Source organism: Orcinus orca, chromosome 13 (assembly GCF_937001465.1).
Source record: "Orcinus orca chromosome 13, mOrcOrc1.1, whole genome shotgun sequence".
Classification (NCBI taxonomy): domain Eukaryota; kingdom Metazoa; phylum Chordata; class Mammalia; order Artiodactyla; family Delphinidae; genus Orcinus; species Orcinus orca.
In genome coordinates, this window is record NC_064571.1 from 10,771,824 (window position 1) to 10,792,178 (window position 20,355).

At 46.3% G+C, this 20,355-nt stretch overlaps 1 long non-coding RNA gene across 6 annotated transcripts in view; it reads right to left on the reverse strand.

Annotated features, from left to right (window-relative positions):
* Positions 1-2,960: 2,960 nt before the first annotated feature.
* LOC105748408 (uncharacterized) overlaps positions 2,961-20,355 on the reverse strand; it is a 137,176-nt gene continuing 119,781 nt past the window's right edge. For 2 of the 6 annotated variants that reach the window (XR_004475694.2, XR_007470740.1), the window contains 2 exons: positions 16,270-16,432; positions 4,332-5,741 (listed from right to left, as the gene is read on the reverse strand). This is a non-coding gene — a long non-coding RNA (uncharacterized LOC105748408). Of the gene's footprint in view, positions 4,259-4,331; positions 5,742-10,348; positions 10,418-16,269; positions 16,433-20,355 lie in introns of those variants that run through there. The other 4 variants (XR_007470739.1, XR_007470738.1, XR_004475692.2 and 1 more) reach the window with 3 other exon arrangements.

A 20,355-nucleotide genomic window follows, 5' to 3' on the forward strand; every position in this document is an offset into this window, starting at 1 on the left:
AAATGGGGACGATCCCTGCTTCACAGGGTTGTTCAGAGATTCACAGGAGACACAGCAGAGAAGACACTGTGGAAAATGTGAGGAGCCACCCAAGCCCAGCACAGCTGGAATCGGGGCAGCGCGGAAAACTGGCTGGTCTCTGTAACCTTTGCTGTCATGGCTCTTTCCTTTCAGACAGGAGGCATCCCTAAAGCTTTCTCCCATACTTTCCTTAAAACCTGTTGCATGCAACTCACAGAATTCGGAATCAAGGCTAATTCGTCTTCTCCTCTGCCAGTGAGGGCTCTGCTTTTAAAAGAAAATCAAACATTGAGCCAAAGAAATGGCTCTCTAACAGCGGACATTGCAGCCATCACCTGACAGATCCCCCGAGGGAATGTTTTCCAGGGGAAAGACTTCCCTGACTTTTATTTATTTATTTTAAATAATTTTTTAAAATTTATTTTTGGCTGCGTTGGGTCTTCGTTGCTGCACGCGGGCTTTCTCTAGTTGCAGTAAGCAGGGGCTACTCTTCGTTGCGGTGCATGGGCTTCTCTTGTTGCGGAGCATGGGCTCTAGGCACATGGGCTTCAGTAGTTATGGTGCGTGGGCTCAGTAGTTGTGGCTCATGGGCTTAGCTGCTCCACGGCATGTGGGATCTTCCCGGACCAGGGCTCGAACCCATGTCCCCTGCATTGGCAGGTGGATTCTTAACCACTGTGCCACCAGGGAAGTCCCTCCCTGGCTTTTAGAGCATCTCAGGCTGTCCCTGCCCATTCTACAGAGAGGCTCTCCATCCTCCCCTCCCTGACCCCAGCACCTGGTTGGGTGTTGGTTAAAAGTATCCCTTAGAGACTGAACAGTAAAGGAGGGGACATTGGTTTGCCTTTGGCACCCTTCCCAGCCCCAGCCAGGGCTCCACCCATCAGACTCTCCCTTTTCTGTCTCTGCATCATGTGGTCACTGGATACCTAGCTGTTCCTACCGAGAGGCCAGGGTTTCCCAGAGGCCGGGTGGTACAGTGTTAGCTTGGGCAATAGACAGGCTCTACCTCCCTGAGCAAATGCTGCATCTGCCTCTTTTTCTCACCTGAGAAATTGGAAGAATGTCCCCTTGCCTTTTCGGGTGGTCATCTACCCTCATCTCAGCATCACAGATGCTGTTCTAAGTGCTTCACGCGCTAGTCATCGCTCCCAGCAAGCGACAAAGTGGATTCCACCACCATCCCTGCCTCACAGGCAGGGAGACGGGGCCCAGGGAGGATAAGAGGTGAGGGTGGGATTTGAACCGGTGAGGTACACTTGCAGAAGCCAAGACGCTCACACAGCCCTCACACAGCCCTCTGCAAGGCCGCTCAGGGACGCGCGTTTCTGGCTTGCCCGTCCACACAGCTGCCTCTCTCCTCCAGCGCACCCAGATGAGGCCGCCTGCGCCCATCCGCTCCTAACAGGAGGCACAGCCAGCTCCCTGGGCCCTCCTAAGGAGGCTTCTGGAACCGGACTTTGATGGCAGGAAGACAAGAAAAGGAACCAAGGGGAGGAGGTGACAGCTAATTTTGGAGCAACGAGACTCGCTCTGTCCTCAAATCCCCGATGTGGGGTGGCTGCCAGGTGTCCCCGGAGACCTGTGTTCTTACTGCTCAGCTGACAAGCCCCTTTCCCTCCTCGGCCTCGGCACCCTCCTCTGCAAACCAGGGGTCTATGCTGGGTGTTCTCAAAGGCCCACCCACTCTAACATAACTTCAGCGTCCTACTGGGGAGGGGAGATGACGGACCTCACAAAGATGGTCTGTAAAAAATGTCCAGCTGGTTATACCAACACCTCTCACCCTGTGGATTGATAAGAGTAAGAGATTGGAAAGCCCTAAAATCTCATGAGGACATAAAGCAGGCTTTTGTTTTGTTTTGTTTTTGTTTTTTTTTGCGGTACGCAGGCCTCTCACCGTTGTGGCCTCTCCCATTGCGGAGCACAGGCTCCGGACGCGCAGGCTCAGCGGCCATGGCTCACGGGCCCAGCCGCTCCGCGGCATGTGGGATCTTCCCGGACCAGGGCACGAACCCACGTCCCCTGCATCAGCAGGTGGACTCTCAACCACTGCACCACCAGGGAAGCCCAAAGCAGCCTTTTCGTGTAGGGCCCTTTCTTTCACCAGATACACCTTCCAAAGTAGAGCCTCTTTTCTCATTTAAAAAGTGCCTGGATGATTTTAGCCACGTATCTCAGCAAAGACGGCTTAGTATCTTTAGGATCTCAGCAAAAGCTCTCTAGATGTTTCCAGAGAGAGGAAATTCCCAAAGAATTCTGTCCCCTATTCTATATGTCAGGGGGCATCAGCATGGGATGAAAAAAAAAGGGTCACTAGGGCTTCCCCGGTGGCGCAGTGGTTGAGAGTCCGCCTGTCACGCAGGGGACATGGGTTCGTGGCCCGGTTTGGGAAGATCCCACATGCCGCGGAGCGGCTGGGCCCGTGAGCCATGGCCGCTGGGTCTGCGCGTCCGGAGCCTGTGCTCCGCAACGGGAGAGGCCGCAACGGTGAGAGGCCCGCGTACCGCCAAAAAAAAAAAAAAAAGTGTCACTAGTGAGCTGTACAGTGACAAGGGAGGGCTGACTGTGGCCCAGACTCCCTTGTCCCTGGTCATGGTGTCTGGTGAGCAGATGGGCGGAGCGGCCCAAGGCCTGAGAGTCTGGAGGCGGGGACTCCGTGGGCTCAGTGAAGCAGACGGGCCGAGAGGGGAGCAGGCCACTGTGTCAGAAGGGGCCTGGCCTGTCTGTGGATGGGAGATATCCGGACACTTGGTGTAGACTGTCTATAAGTAAGTCATTTGTGAACCCACTTACTTTTCTATTAATTTGTTTGCTTATTGGCTCAGAGGGAGAGACCAGCATCTTGGTTTCTCACGTTTTTGACCAGCATATAAAATACTCTTTGTGAGGCCATGAGGAGTTTTGTGGCTCTTTTCAACTTTGCAAACCCAAGTACATTCTTTTAAGTAAACTCTTTATTGAAGCGAAACACGCAGAGAGAAAAGTGCACGAATGATAAGCATAAGAGCTCGACAGATGTTCACAGCGTCCAAACCTATGAAATCACTGCCCAGTTCAAGAAACAGGACATTAGCTGCACCTCAGCACCCCTTGTGCCTCTTCCCAGTTACATCCCCACATAACTACCGTCTGGACTTCAATCTTCATCAGCTTTGTCTGTTCTTGAACTTGGTGTATGTAGAGCCATTCAACCCTCTTGGTTGTCTCGGTTCTCTCACTGGGCGTGGAGATCTCAGTTCTGTGTTACCGTGTGCTGCGTTCGATTGTTCAGTTTCACTGTTAAGGACGCCACAATACATTAATCCATTCCACTGTTGTTTCCAGTCTTTGGCTACTATAACTGGACGGTTACGAGCAGCTCTGTACATGCCTTCAGTGTTAATAAGTACGTGTTTCAGTTGGGTGTATACAGAGGGGTAGAAATGCTGAGCCATGAGGGTATTACAACACTCAGCACTCAATACTGCCAAACAATTTTCCAGAGTCATGGTACCACTTCACGCCCCCACTAGCCAGTGGATGGCAGGTGTATTTGCCCCATATCCTCGCCAGCACTTAGGTTATTAGTCTGTTCATTTTCAGCCACTCTGGCAGGCGTGTAGGTGTGTCTCCTTGGGATTTCACTGTGCACTCTGCTTCTCACGTTTACTGGTAAACTATATCCCTTCTTTGTGAAGTGCCTATCCAAGTCTTTGGCTCATTTTTTTCTACTGGGTTATTAATGATTTATGGAAATTTTTAATGTCTTCTGGATACAAGTCTCTTATCAGTTTTATGATCTGCAAGTATCTTCTCCCACTCTGTGGCTTGCCTTTTCACTCTCTTAATGGTTGCTTCTTGCAGTGTTTCCAGAGTTTATCATTGTCCCTAGCTGAGAGGAGAGAAGAGAGTAATGACTTTATGCTACCCTGTCTGGAGCACAAGTCCTTTCAATAACTTTTCAATGAAAGAATGCATTGAATGAAGTACTGACGAGTCCATCTTGAATACAATTCATTGACCTAAATATAGCCAGGCTATAAAAAGGAAACAAATCCCAGACTCTTAGAATTGGTAGGCTCTTAGGCTGTAGCCCACCGTCCTTCACAAAGGAGACCTTTCCATAGAGTGCCCACCCCTCACATATGGACCTCCACCATATCATGGGATTGTGGGAATTATTCAACTAGTGGCCTCTTTGTTGCACTCTGGGCAGAGATCTTCAAGGAAAACTTCATGGATCCATCATACAGAGCTAGGGAGAAAGAAGCAGAGTAGCCAATTTTAATTTCTGTAACTAGTATATTTCAGGACAATGCATGAACACCCAGTAAAGATGAATGTGTACTGTGGATGAAAAGGGCACACGCGGAGAAGAGAGAAAGCAAAACAAGTGAGCTTTTCAAACATACAATTTCACTCCTTCTCAACTCAAAAAAGGAGGCAGAAACCTGCTGTCCAAAGCAGGAAACACCAGCTGACAAACTGCCCACTTGGCACCCGTGAGCCCCAGCTGGCCCTATGACCCCACTCCTATTTTAAGTCCATGACGTACAGTCAAGCTTTCCTTTTCTGCACCTGAAAGAATGACTTCAGTCCAGACTGAGTCCTTGCTAGAAGGGATGGAGTTATTTTTAGACCTGGGCCCGTAGTTGGCCTCAGTCTAATCACTGAATCCTTCAAGGGAATGGAAAGCTGACTTGCTGAGTAACATCCTACCTGGTGTCCTACTAGAGGGAACCTTATTTCTCAGACAGTTTGTTAGTTTGGAGCCAGTTGCCACCGCCAAGGATGACTCTTGGCTCTCCCACTGCACGTCAAAGACTGCACTCTGAGCCTCCCACAACAGATTATACCCACCTTTCCAGTGGAAGTGAGCCCCAGGCCAAGCTGTTCTTTCCCTCACTGGCTTACTTTCTCTGGGAAGCATGAGAACACAGCCAGATCCTGGGGGTCCAATCTGGATTCTACGGCTCACAAGCTGTGTCTTTGGGCAGATTACTTCTTGGGGACTAGTTTCCCAATCTACATAAATTAGACGAATAACTCATGGTTATAAGGATTAAGTGAAATGTTGTAAGTAGAAAGCAATCCATGGTGCTGGTGCTAGGGAGTGCTCAAAAAATTTTAGCTGCTGTTATTATTATTATCATTATCATTATTATTATTAAAGTGCTCAAAGCACTTTTATTTGTTGTTTCATCCTGTCTTAACAAGAACCTTATGAGAGAGGGGTTATTGTCACCATGTTATAAATAAACCATTTATAACCATTCTGCAGTGAAGCTCAGAATGGATGTGTGAGTTGACAAGTCACAGGACCACTGAGCAGGAGAATTGAGTTTTCTTGGCTCCAGTGACAGTCCTGGGGGCAGCACAGCAGACAGTGCAGGATCACCTACAACAGCAGCAAGTAGTAGTAATACCTGCAGCAAGTACACTGCTCAGCTGTCTGTACATTGCTCTCACTTAATACTCACAACCACTATAGGCTCTTGTTTCTGCCATAACCTCCATTTCAGATGAGGGGACCAAAGTTCAGAGAGGTCAAGGAAGGTGCCCAGGGGGAATGGTGGAGTTGGGGTGTCCATCTGGTCTACCACGCCCAAGCTGTGCTCTCAGCCCCTGTGCTTCTGTCTGCTGCAGCAACACCCTCAGAACAAGTGGAAGCACTTGCTTGATCAATGCAGTCAGTGAAAGGAGGACAGCTTATTCTTCTATGTGGACAATCATGTTGCCTGCAACAAAAGATAGTTTTAGTTTTATTTCTTCTTTTCCAATTCGTATGACTTTTCTTTCTTTTTCCTGCCTTAGAGCAGTGGCTAGAACCTCCAGTACTGTATTAAATAAGAATGATGACAGCAAACATCCTTGCTTTATTCCAGAACTTAGAGTGAATGCACTAAGTCTTTCACCATTAAATCCAAAGTTTGATGTAGGGTTTATGAGGTTGAAATAATTCCCCTCTGTTCCTAGTGTACTGAGAGGGTTTTTTTTTTTTTTTCATCATTAATGGGTATCTAATTTTGTCAAATGATTTTTCTGCATCAATTGACATGATTATATGCTTTTTCTTCTTTGATCTGTTGATACGATGGACTATACTGACTGATCAAATAGTGAATCTGTCTTACATACCTGGCATTAATCCTTCTTGGTCATGGTGTCATGTTCTTTTATAACTTGCTGTATTTGATTAAAGTTGGTTGATAATTTTTCATCTAAGTGCTTGACAGATCTTGGTCTTTAGCTTTTCTTTTTTTTTTTTTTTAACTGCCTCTGGTTGGTTTTGGTGTCAGAAATGATGACCACATAAAAAGAATCCCCTCTCCTATCCTCTGAAAGAGACTGTGTACAATTGGCAGTAATTGCTCTTTAATAACTGTTCGGTAAAATTTTCCAGGGAAAGCATCTGGGCCTGAAGATTATTTTGGGGGAGTATTTTAACTACATACTCAATTTCTTTAATAGTTACAGAGCTGAATAAATTATCTATTTAATCTTGGCTGAGTTTTGGCAGTTTGTGGTTTTTGAGGAATTGGCCCATTTCTTCTAAATTGTTGAATTTATAAGCATAAAATTGTTTGTCATATTTTCCTATTATCATTTTAATGGCTACAGAATTTGTTGTGGTATCTCATTTCATTCCTGATACTGGTGATTTGTGTCTTCTCTCTTTTTTTTATCGTTGCCAATCTTGCTAGGGGTTATTAATTTTACTGATGTTTTTCTGAAGACCATCTTTATGTTCCCATTATTTTTTCTATTAGTTTCCAGCTTTCAGTTTTATTGATGTTCTCTCCTTAGTATTTCCTTCCTTTCGTTTGCTTTGAGTTTAGTTTGCTCTTTTTAAATTTTTTGAAGTCGGAACTTAGATTAGTTATTTGAGATAACTGCTTTCCAATGTAAGCATTTAGCGCCATAAATTTCCCTTTCAGCATTGCTTTAGCTGCATCTCACAACTTTTAATATATTTATCTTCATTTTCTTTCTTTCTATGTACTTTTAAATTTTCCTTTGAGATCACCTCTCTCACCCATAAATTATTTAGTTTATTGTTGAGTTTCCAGGAGTTTGGAGATTTTCCTGGTTTTGATTTCTACTCTAATTCCATTATGGCCAGACTCTATATGATTTCGATTCTTTCGAATTTGTTAAAGTTTGGATGTGGTCTATCTTGGCAAATGTTCCATGGGCCCTTTAAACGCTGTTGCTGGACAGAGCATTTTATAAATGTCAATTAGATCCTTTCAGTTGATGGTATTGTTGAATTCTTCTATATTTTTTCTTTTCTATATTTTTGCTGATTTTCTCTTTAGTAGCCCTATAAGTCCTGAGCGGGAGGTGAATGGGGAATTTAAGCTCCCAACAACAGTAGTGGATCTATCTTGTTCTTCTTTCAGCTGTCTTAGTTTTTGCTTCATATATTGTGAAATATGTTGTTGTTTGGTTCACAGGATGGCTGTATCTTCTTTGTGGATTAATCCTATATGTCAACATGTAATCTCCCTCTTTGCCCATGGTAACTTTCTTTGCTCTGAAGTCTACTCCGATATTAACATAGCCACTTCCTTTTGATTAATGCTTGCGTGGTATATGTTTTTCCTTTCTTTTGCTTTCAGTCTACCTATGTCACTGAATTTGAAGTGGGTTTCTTGTAAATAACATCTAGTCGGGTCGTGCTTTTTGATCCATTCTGCCAATCTCTACCTTTTAATTGGTGTACTTAGACCATTTGTATTTAAGGTAATTACTGATCTATTAGGACTAAGTCTGACTTTTTTTTTTTGCGGTACGCAGGCCTCTCACTGTTGTGGCCTCTCCCGTTGCGGAGCACAGGCTCCGGACGTGCAGGCTCAGCGGCCATGGCTCACGGGCCCAGCCGCTCCGCGGCATGTGGGATCTTCCCGGACCGGGGCACAAACCCGTGTCCCCGGCATTGTCAGGCAGACTCTCAACCACTGTGCCACCTGGGAAGCCCCAAGTCTGACATTTTATTGTTTGTTTTCTGTTTGTTCCTTCTGTTTATCATTCTTCTGTTTCTTTTTTATTGACTTCCTCTGGGTTACTTGAACGTTTTTAGAGTTCTTTTTTGCTTTAATTATATTTTCAGTATATCTCTCCATACAGTTTTCTTAGTGATCATTTTGTATGGAGACTGTTGCTGGGAAACCTTTGAGAATGAGGAAGAAGCTGCCGGTGGGCCTGGGTCTCCTTATGCCACTGCGTAGAGGCCAAGGAGACGTATGGTTTCAACTGCTGCTGCAGCTGTGGGTGATTCAGACCACCTGATGGTATCTCAGTTTGGACCAGGAGCCAGAAGTGTCCAGGGCTTTGCTGCTGCCAGTGGACTGGATTGTCTGCAAGGACCCTAGGTCCTTGCAGACAATCCAAAGGAGGCTGGAACTTCTTACTGGGTCTCTGTTGTGCTTTCCTTTTCCTGGACTTTGGCCAGAAAGATTAGGATATTCTTGGGGTTTTTTGTTTGTTTTGCCTGAGCCTGTTGGTGATTCCAGGTTGCAATCCTCTCCTGTGCCCTGTTCAGGGTACATGGAAGATAAAAAAGCTCAGGGAACTCAAAAAGTTGTTGTTTCTCAAGTCTTGAGGATTCTTGCCAGTCTACCTTCTTCTTTTCCAACTTTCAGAGTTCTTTTATCATTGTCTATTGAATAGCTTCCAGAGTTTTTAGTTGTATTTAGAGAAACAGAGTAGGGAAAGCGAATCTACACCATCTTGTTCCAGAACCAGATGCCAAAACAGCCTATTTTTTAAATGTTTCAGACATATTTTCTTTCCTGGTTGATTTTCCAGAAAGCAGAAAAAAATACTGTCAGTGGTGCTTCCTATGATCAGAACTCCACCCTCTGCTTTCTTGGAAGAGATCAATTGCATTATTCAACGTTTCTCTGAGCCTACTCTGTGTTCAGTCCACAGGATATTAATTCCTTTGGAAAATCCAAACAGGTTATCACTTCTTTCCTGGATCGAAAGTTGGTTCATAATGTAAACACTTGTCTGTAACACCGAAAACGGCTTTTCTCTGAGTTCTCCCTGTTCCTCACCCAGTGTCTTGAAGGAAGAGGTTTTCCTTTGGAGCCGAAGGCTACGACTACGTTTATCTAGAAACAGATTACCATGGAACTACTGGAGTTTTCTTAATTACAAATGTTTAGCTGCACCAGTAAAGACCTCGTTATCTGTGTTTTACTTGTTTGTCATCTTGGGCCTTTGCCTGACAATATTGGATGGGCTTTTGGCCCAGTGACCTGCGGGAATGTGCAGTATTAAAACCTGGAGTTAATGTTTTGAATTTACCACAGACACAGTAGCCAGTACACTATGCCAGCGGATCGAGCTTTCCCCTCAACAAAAAAACTAAAAAATAAAAATACTGCTTTCTATACCCTCACCATAGAGATAATCTTCTGGTTTCTCTTAAGTAACCAGAGAGTAGAGAAAAAAAAAAAAATCCAATTTGCTGAATATCTTATACCTTGAAGACACAGTTTAGGAAAAAGTACACTGGATTTAACATGATTTATACCACTCTTTTCTTGTGCCATATATTACTCTTCCCAAGATTTTGAAAACAATTATAAAATGAATTACAATCTGTGGCAAAACTTGTGAGTTTACATGATTTTAGGCTTACATCAGTACAGTGATTCATAGTGTGGTAAATAAAAGCAGCTTTTAAAATGGAATGTCTGTCCTTAAGTTGAAATTGAATGTTCACGTGTGAAGTAACACATTTTATATTTTCTTTTCTGAATTCCCCTTATCTCCCCTGACCATCTTTAGAAATATTTTTTCAAAACATATGCCATTTTCTGGCACTACAGGAAAAGTTTACTGCTTGAGTACAGGGTTAAAAAGAAGCCAGTAAATTCACATGCTCTACCTGATATGGGCACTGCTCGCTCCAAATTTTCAAAAGACCCAGAGAAATCATGTACACACAGCTAACCAGCATATGGAAACCGCTTTTATAAATTTTTTGAAATTATTTTTAAAATCTGTGTTGAAGCACATTTAATTTCTTTTAATTTGTAAAAGAGGGGCAATTTGAGTGATTTCAAGTTACAAATGAAGGGAAGAGTCCCAGAGACATCTGTAACCTCAGCAGAAAATGCGAACATAAAAGTTTACACAAAACCTCTATTTCCCATAGACATGTGTCAAGTGAGCATTTTATGTCAATCTCCCCACAAAGTATTTGCCCTCTACACTGATAAGGCAAAAAAAGACAAAAGCAAAATAAAAATATAAAAAAAAGTGACTGTCTTTGACTACCTTCAACAAATCTAATGTTAAAGAATAAAATAATAATAATAAATCAGCTCACAGAGAAAACTGCTCTTCCTCTGGTTCCTGTTGAAGTGAGGCTCCTTTTTTATTTTTTATTTTGGGAAACCTGCAAATGAAGGCTTCCTTGAAAATGGATGAATTCTGTAGAGTTTCCAGACTCAGAAGATAAACAAAGCAGTCAAATTCTCTCCCCTCCCAACCCCTACCCTGTAAATACCCTCAGGCCACAGTCTGGGCCTCCCTCTGCTCCAGTGTCTACCAGGGGGCTGGGGGCTGGGAAGGCCAGTGAGGCAAGGGTGAGGCTATGGAGAAGGGGGAAGGGAGGGGGAGAAACGGAGAGCCAGGGGAGGTGTGCTCAAGGGGTGAACTCCAGCTGCCGCCGGTTGACAAGATCACATACATGCCCGCACACACAAAATGTACACAGTGGAACTGGTAGAGAGAACTGTTAAAAAAAAAAAAAAAAGAAAGAAAGAAAGAAACGAAAGAAAGAAAAAGTACTGCTACATCAGCTAAAACTCAGTCATGTTCTTTCCTGGTTTGATGTCAGCTCGAAGGACTGGCTTGGAATTGCCCGCAGCGATATTGGGCCCCTGCCCACACAGCAGGCAGACAGCTTTCCCAGCCAGCAACAGGCTTTTAATAAAACAGAATGCTGTCCCATTACTAAGGCCACTGACAACTGTCCTGAGAATGGGCCCCAGTCCAGAAGAACTCCCTCCCCCAAAGCAGCAGCCCTGTTCCTTATCGGGAACGCCCACTCTGGGGCTGCTGGCCCAGGAGAAAGGCCCGTCTCCCAGGAACTTGCTGAGTGAATGTTTGCAGGCGGACACCGCAGATCCTGCAGCTGCCTGCTTCTGCAGGGTCCTCACCACCCTAGAGCATGCTGCCCTGCTAATTCTAGGAGTGCATTTTGGCTTTTATGAAGGCTCCGACCTTGACAGTCAAACGGGATGGGTTTAAAAATAAGGAGCTGGCTTTCACAGGAAGGTTGAAGACCTTTTGTCCCCCTCTTTCCACAGCAAGCTCTCATGAATCATGCCAGGTCTGCATCTGGACCCGATTTCCCATCTCAAGCGTAAGGAACTTTAACACTTTGGGGAGGGTCACCGGGCTATTTGTTTTCTCCCCACTTGGAATGAATTGGAGTATATTCCGTTGGGGACAGTAGTTTCTGAAGTTTTCAGCTGCAGTCTGATAAAACAACCCCACTTAATGGGTGAGCTCCCAGGGCCGGCACCGCCTGGACTGCCCTAGGGCATCGGAACTGTGATCCTGAAAGATCTCCATGAATATTGCCCCTAGCCCCACAGGCATCCACAGGGTCCTGCTGCAATGCACAGAAGTGGCTGAGCATAGAAACCACGCCATGCAACCAGCAAGGAGACTTTGATGACCTCATATAGACTGAACTCCAACCTGAAGAGAAGTCATTGTCATTGTTAGGAAAGGTGTGACAACCTAGATTCTATCCCCAAAGCTGCCCTGGCTTCCCATATAGCTTTAGACAACTTAATATGTGTGTAACTCAGTTTTCCTCATTTGTAAAATGCAGAGCAGGTTGTTGGAGGAGAGCGAATCATCAGATCATAGGCTGGTACTTTCCTTTACCACGCCCATGCAGGCATTGTGAATCCCTCACAGCACCTTTCAGTGTCCAGATGTGAAACCCAGTCAGCCATAACCAATCGATCACAGATGGCACTTGAGTAAAGACCTGTGATGGTTTCTAAGTTTTCTTCCAAGTGTGATGGTCTATGCGTCTATGAGTCTAAATCCAATCTATTTCTATTTATGTGGAAGTTCTGGGGAGGAAATTGAAGGAATTGGTGTTACAGGTGGTGTTTTCATTCCTTCTTTCGCTCGAAATTCGTGACTTTGGCAGTGAAAGGAGGAGAGAGGAAGTATACGGAGGGAACATCTGGGCATGTAGATGGTGTCAGAGTGCGGAACTGTGTCTTCTGGACCGCAGCCCAGATCCACCCCAGAACAGTGGGGTCCTGGCAGGAAGCAAGATGTATGAACCCAAATCCGAGAAGAACACGCTGCAGGAGACTTGCTAGTGTGACCAGAAAGAGTTTAACTGGAAACTTCAGAGGGAGGCATTTTTAAAAAGCTCAAATAAATCTATAAAGCCAGAAAAGCTGAAGCACAGCCCTAGAATGTCAGCTCTGTCCTTGAAAGTCAAAGAAACTGCTCTTGCTGACTCCAGCAAAAAGGGAAACGTATTAGAAGCTACAGAGAAGCTCACGGAGTCAACAGGAAAGCTGGATCCTGAGCTGAGAGCCAGTTCAGCCCAGGACAGAAACTCTTCCACTGTCAGGCGTCTCCGTGGGGAATGAATGGGGCTGGCGTTGCTCAGTCCAAGGCTGCTTGACCCAGCTTGGCTCGGGACTGCCCTGGGGCAGAGCAGGGGGCTCAGCAGACAACACCGTGGACACCTTTTCTACTTCCCTGCGAGGGGCACAGCACCTGGACTCCCTGATCCACTGAGATGGCACAGGGGTCAAGGTTGGGTCACAGAGGGTCACGGAGCTGCACAAAGGCAGGGGACAGGGATTCCAGGCTACTAAAGAAAAAATGGTGCCTGGCACTGTATGTGACGGTGTCACACCATAACCACAGTGAGTGACCAGACTTGTATTAGGACAGCCCAAGAGTGCATTGCAGAGAAGTAACAAACAAACATAAAATCCGGTCCAGCAGGCCCACTGGGCAGAGTTGAGGGTGATTGCCAAGGTTAATTGCCAGGTGTGGAAAACCCATCTGGAAGGCACGGGTGGGGTTAAAGGACAAAGAAAAAGCCAATTAATTACCAGCCATCAGGACCAAGCTGAGGGGAGTACAGGATGGAGTCTAGCAGGTGTCAGAGTCGAGCATCAGGGCCAGGGCCAGGGTGAAGGAGGGAGTAAAAAGCGGGACCCGAGGGCAGGGCTCAGGGTCATCTTTCTCCACTCTGGTGGGGTTTGTCTTGCTGGAAAGAGCAGCATTTAGCGGCTAGCTGCCATCAGCTGCATCAGAGCGGAGGAGGTGCCCAGGTGTCCGTGAAATCACTCACAGTCAGGAAGGCTCCCGAGCTCTGCTTTTTGGTGAGCGCATCTCCCAAATTCAGAGCCCAGCTCCCCCTTTTCTGGGCATGGTGCCAGTTCCCAGGGGTAGGAGCCAGGCTCTGTGGTCCTGACCCTCGCCATGGCTCTGCTGGGCTGGGGGCCCGGCTCGCTAGGAGGTTGGGGAAGGGGCTGGTGGAGGAGGCGGGCAGGGGGAGGGGCTGGAGCACCATCTCGCTCCCAAATGAAGCAGCAGCAGAGCCAGGTGGAGAGACCAGAGCCTGGGCACGTTGACAGGGCTCTGATCCAGCTGTGCCTGAAGCCGATCGACTTTTGGACTCTGTTTGATGGTGAGCCCTTGGGGAAAATTCCCTGAGCCCATGGACTCTCTTTTTGTGTATAAGCCAGTTTGAGTTGGATTTCTATCGATTGTCACCACAAAGGGTTTCAGTAACAGATAGGTAATAATACTGATATTGATCACGACTATGCACTATTTCCTTCATAACAACTCTAGGAGGTTAAAGCTATCATCACGCCCATTTTGTCATGAAGAAACTGAAGCCTGAAAAGATGGGCAAAATTTCCTAGTGCCACACAGTCTTAACTTGAGGGTCCAGGGGTTCGAGTATCTGATCCCAAGTGAGGAAAGAGATTGGGGGGAAATCCCAAATTCTGCTTATATAATAGCGACTAATCCCAGTGAGGGACAAAAAGAAAGGAAATACCTAGAAAAAAGCCCAATGTGGTCCCAAAGGGTGATCACTGGTGATCTCAAATCTTTAGAAAGGCACCCAAAGGTGAAGAGAGGCACAGATTCAAGGAGAACATGCATGAGGGGCCCGTACCTGTGAGAACAGTCCTGGGAAGGGCTAATGTCCAGAATAAGCAGAAGTTATTGTGGAGCCACAATGTTAGGAAGGTTTTTAAAGCTACTGGAAGAGTAGAACAAGAAAGGGACAGGGCTCTGCATGGAGAAGACTCTGAAGTGTAAAGACTTGACAAAAAGGAGTCAGATTCAGCAATTTCAATTTAGCTTCCCTGTTTTCTAGTTCTTTATAATGTTCTTCCAAAGGTAGAACCCGGGGCTGGTGAGACGACAAGGCAGCGCTCGGATACCCAGACACGCTAAATGAGTTCGTCTTCAGCCCAGGCAAAGATGGAAGCCCTCAGATGACCTCAAAGAAGCACCGTGATTAAACACTGGGCAGCTGACCCCTGGGCAAACTGTCCATTTTCAAAAATTGTAAAACGGTAGGTTGCTTGATGGTAATCCCTGGGGGAATATTCTAGAACTTTTGACCATGCAGATTGAAAACTTTTCAAAAAGAACACGGGGGTGGAGGACTTCCCCGGTGGTTCAGTGGTTAAGACTCTGCCTTCCAATGCAGGGGGCACGGGTTTGACGGGGAACTAAGATCCCGCATGCCGCAGGGTACAGCCAAAAACTAAAAACAAGCAATTCAGCTCCTTCATGTATTGAAAAAAAAATTATTTAAAAAAACAAAAGAACACGGGGAACAACATGGGTTCAAGTCCCCCACCGCTGCCCCCTACCACCAAACACCCGGGAATCTTTTGTGATCGAACAGGTGCAAGCTGGTAAGCGTTGTATACCTAAAATAACATCAACCAAGCAGTTGACAAAGTCTCGTTCTTGAAATGGAGGAATGTGGACCAGGTGAAAATAAGATGAGGTGGATCCCTAGCTAGTTGAAAAACAGAGCCCAAACAGAAAGACGAACACTTTGAAGTCTTGTTGAGGTCGGGGACGGGGGGATCCTAGATCTGTGCCAGCGGCTGTGTCCTTCCACCCGCCCAGCCCTAATGGTGTCCCTGGAGTGTCCTCTGACGCCACTGATGGCGCAGGAATCAGAGCCGCACCACGGTCGAGGGTATCAGTGCTGGGGGCTGATGCAAATCCATCTGCTAGCTGCTCCCTGCTGACCCTAGGAAACTCACTTCCGCTCTCAGAGCTGCAGTTTCTTTCTTTGTCTGCGCAATGGGGATAAGAACAACCCCATTCCCCACCCGCCCCCAGCGATGTCATCCGTAGGGCTGAGGCCGGGGATGTGAAGCACACAGTTCGGCGTCCGGCCGTGACAACTAATGCCTTTGTCAGCATTAGGCTGTTGCCCTAGTGCTGGCCATCTCTGTGCCACCCCACTGCCCCGACCTGGGAGGCACGGGACCTGGATCCCCGCTGCCTCGGCTCCAAGTCACAGTAGCCTTGTGACTTTGGTCAAGGCACCCCACCACTCCAAGCCCCGGTTTCCTCATCTGTAGACACAGCTTTCAAAGCCTTGAACAAAGATGTCAAAGGCACTTGTGTCAAATATGTGGGCAACTAGAAGCTCAGAGGGACAATAAATGAAATAAATAACCAAATCGTGAATGACGCAAGCTCATTTCAACTGGACGGAATAAGAGGCCAAACCAACAAGATCAATAAAAATCGAGTCAGAATATATGTCAGTAAAAACACTGAGAATTAGAAATGAAACACAGAAGAACATGCAGGGTAGGGGCATGGCTGTCAGCTGCCTGTGTGAAAATAAGATCTAGGGAATAACCCAGATGTCCAAAAGTAGCATGTGAAATAGCTAATGGACCAGAGTGACCTGGGAAGCCATGTACGGTTCTGAAGGCTGAGAAGTAGGTGTCAGAATATTCTGACACCTTGGAATTTAAATGGAAATTATGCTACAAGATAAAAAGCCAAAGACCAAATAATATCTACTTGATAGACATAGTTATGTAGAAGTGTTACATGCAAATTTATAGCAATTGGTGGAAATGTTTCTCTAAACGTTGTACCCTCACCCCCAGAACAAAAGAAAGTCTGGTAGCTTTCGTTGCCATGGAGTTAATGTCAGTGAGTAATGCATGGGATTGCTAAAAGCTGATGTACCTTTAGTTGTATCGGTGGAAGTATAATGTCTCTATAATGTGCTGGCCCCAGGTACCAGGTATGTCAATCTCCTAAGAGCTCATCCAGGTAACAGGCGTGATGGAACACGGTGATGGGTGTGGCCATCCCGCACAAACGGATTCAAGTATACTTCTGGACTGACCTTTTGAGAAGAAAATTAACAATAGACGGAGGAATTAAATGTGGAAATGAACTCACTGTACCACTAAAAGAAAATAGGAATAAACATTTATCTGCACCTGGGAGGGATGAAAGCATCCTAAAGATAAAATTAATGGGAATAATCATAAAGGAAAATATTGGTAGACATAAAAAATTTTAAACTTCTCAGTCATAAATTACCATAACAAAATTAAAAGACAAGAAAATAACTGGGAAACATATATGACAGATAATGGGTAATTATGTGTGTGTGTGTGTGTGTGTGTGTGTGTGTGTATGTACATAGCACAAGACTAACAGAAAAACAGGCAAAAACACACAAGCAAGTATTTTAAAGGAAACTAAATGCAAATGGTCTATAAGAAATTAAAACATGCTCAAACTCAACAACAACAAAATAAATGCAAATAAAAACAGTAAGCTAGGGACTTCCCTGGTGGCTCAGTGGTTAAGAATCCACCTGCCAATCTAGGGGATACAGGTTTGATCCCTGGTCCGGGAAGATCCCAAATGCTGTGCAGCAACTAAGCCTGTGCACCACAACTACTGAGCCCACGAGCCGCATCTACCAAAGCCCGCGTGCTCTAGAGCCCGTGCTCCGCAACGACAGAAGCCACTGCAGTGAGAAGCCCGTGCACCGCAAGGAAGAGTAGCCCCCGCTCGCTGCCACTAGAGAAAGCCCATACGCAGCAACAAAGACCCAACGCAGCCAAAAAATAAGCACAAATTTTAAAAAGATCAAATAAAACAACAACAGTAAGCTAACATGTGTCCTTCAAGATGGCAAAAATAGATGACGGTATATACAAGGGTCCAGGGACAGGGCAACGGTGTAGCTGGGGGTGCTAACTAGAGTCCCCCTCCTGGCACTCAGTAGCTGAGTGTCTCTGAGTCGTTGATTTAGCCTTCCAAGTCATAAACTGAAGATCATCGTAATTCCTGTCTGACAGGGTTGTCAGGAGGATCGGCTGAGATAACTCTCACCCAGTGGTGACACTTCGTGAAATTTTTTCTAATTAGAGGCAAGCCAGCCAGGTGTGGCTAAATAATTCATGATACATTTATAAGGTGAACTATTACACAGACATTAAGCATATTATAAAAGACTATTTCCTAATGAAAACTGCTAGAGATATTGTGATCCCAGTATTGTAAAGTAAAATACTATATACTTTTTTTTTAATACTTTTTTATATACAGAAAGAAAAATAGCCAACATTTTGTTTCTTCTTTCGTCTCTAGGTGATGGGCTTTACAGGTGTTTTCTTCTTTTTTTTTTTTTTTTTAGAAAAAACAAAAGCTATAAAGACAAAAACGGTATTGAAACTAAACAAAGTCAAAACGAAGCAAATATCTTCTATTGTGCCCTGACAATGTCAACTGGCATGTTTAGATTGCTGGGAACCTTGAATGACATGAAGCAGTTGGAGAAGATGACTCTGGGGGTCCAGGGAGTCAGGCTGAGAGGGACACTCTTCTCCACACACTGGTTTGAATCTCTGACACTTTGGACCATGGGCAAGGGTTAGCGATTAAAAATATTTTTTAAAATTTAAAAAGTAAGATAGCTGTGTTCTTTTTTTCTCCCCAGGGGCAGCCAGAGACAGCAGGTAAGTAGCTGGGTGCCCAGGTGGACGCCATACCCCTGAATCCTGGCCGGGTCACCACGGCCTGGCCAGATATCCTAGGCGTCAAGACCACAGGATGGAAGGTCTGGGGCTGGACCTCAGCTGCGTGCCGTGTGGAGGCGTGTTCCACGCTCACTTGTGGCCGTCACCTCACGTCTGGGGGCCTGCTGGAACCCACTCCTCTGCTCGGAAGTTTTCATCTAATTGTGAATTAATTAGTACACGTTAGCGGTGAATCCTATAGCCTCTTAAAGTCCTTTTGGAGGCAGGCAGAGGAGAACATGTTTTAAATCTGAAATCATTAAAATGTCACCGTTACTTGTGCCCCCTAGGTACCGGGGAAGGGGAGGGGTTCATGGATGGCGAGCCAGTGCATGACCAGGGCACTGTTCACAGCTCCAGGTCCCCTCATTTGACCTCTCCCCAGGGCAGGTTTCAAACAAAACCCCTCAGTCTGCTCTTTTCACTGCACCTCAGTGAGAAACAAACTCTCACCGACCCTGGACCCTGAGCGGGGGTGAGCCCATCGCAGGGTCCCACGGCTTCTTCAAGGACAGGGCTGCACTGTGGCTCTGGGCTCTGTCGCAGTGTCACTACACGCAGGCTCCTGGCTCAGAGTCTGTCCTCTGAATCCCAGCAGCTGTGGGTGACGGCCTGCTGCTAAATCCCTAGTGGGCCCAGCTTGGCGCTCGGCTCCTTGGCGAGCTCCCAGCTACGCTGTGAAGGACGGGTGTCCTGTGGCCCTCGAGGGCCTGGCCAACTGCCTGTGGATGTGTGCAGATGTTGAAGGCTGTCTCGACCCCTCTGGAAGGTTTGCATCTACTCAGGGCTTCCCTCAAGGCCCACTCGAGGCTGGCTGTCAGAGGAGTCCAGCAGAGAACCTGGGTTACTCTTACAGATGGCCAGATAGAGACTGTTGTTTGTTTATCTATCTATCTATTTTTGGCAGGGGAAGTTTTTTTTTGATTATACCTTTTTTTAGTTAAATTGAAGTACAGTTGATTTACAATGTTGTGTTATTTTCTGCTATACAGCACAGCAATTCACTTATACATATATATAATGCATACATATATGTTCTTTTCCAGATTCTTTTCCTTTATAGGTTAATTACAAAATATTGAGTATAGTTCCCTATGCTATACAGTAGGTCCTTGTTGGGTATCTATTTTATATATCGTAGTGTGTATCTGTTAATCCCAGCCTCCTAATTTATCCCTCCCCCCCCCCTTTCCCCTTTGGTAACCATAGATTTGTTTTCTATGTCTGTGGGTCTATTTCTGTTTTGTAAATAAGTCCATTTGTATCTTTTTTTTTTTTAGATTCCACCCATAAGCGATATCATATATTTGTCTTTCTGACTGTTTTTCAATGAGGTAGGGAAATGCTGAGTAAGAGGCCTGGAGCAACCCCTCTGTGGATGAGCCTACGTGGGTGTGTGTGTGTGCATGTGCGGCGTGCACCTGTGCACAAGTGCATGTGCATGAATGCTTGCACATGGGCTGAGTGTGCATGTGTGATTGTGCACGTGTGTGCACTGTGTCCACGTGGGCACCAGGCAGGTGCAGACATCCCCCGGCAGCTGCACAGGTCTGCTCCGTGGTCTGACTGGAATCCCCTTCCCGTTCATCAGACGTTTTACACACGGAAAGGTTAGAGACATTGGCCACCTGCCGTGCAAGATCAAAACATCTGGGTGCCTGGCGTGGCCAACAGGGCTGTTTCCGCGGGCAGAGGCGCTGCCTGGCGAGACATCAGCTGACCTGTCGGTGGACAGGGAAACAGAGTTGTTTCCTGTGCCTTTGATGTTGGGGCCCTGAGGGGTCAGCCTGGGCATTTGTTCTGTGCCCACTTTTCGGGCTCAGGAGGAAAGTAGGCCCACGCTGGGCAGGAAGCACAGCTGCCAGCATTTCTGGTTAAGGACATGACGAGGGAGGAAGAAAGGAAGAAGGCGAGAGGGGGTGGGGGAGGGGAAGAGGAGGGACTACCAACTTGGACTGGAGGGGAGGGGACCCCGATGAGGTTTGGAGAGGGCAAGCAGGGAGCTTGGTGCAAACCCACACCTGCGTTTCTCTCTCGAAATCACTCGCACGCAGGCTGATGGGGGGCAGCACAGACCCCGCTACCCGGGCCTCCTGCGTGCCTGGCTGGCTGGGTCTCAGATCCACAGCAGTCCTTTCTGGTCAGCTCTGGGCTCTAGACGACAGCCTCAAGGAGACGGTCAAGGTGGCTGAAAGGGTCTCCTCACCACCATGGTGTCCTGGCTTGTTTGGGG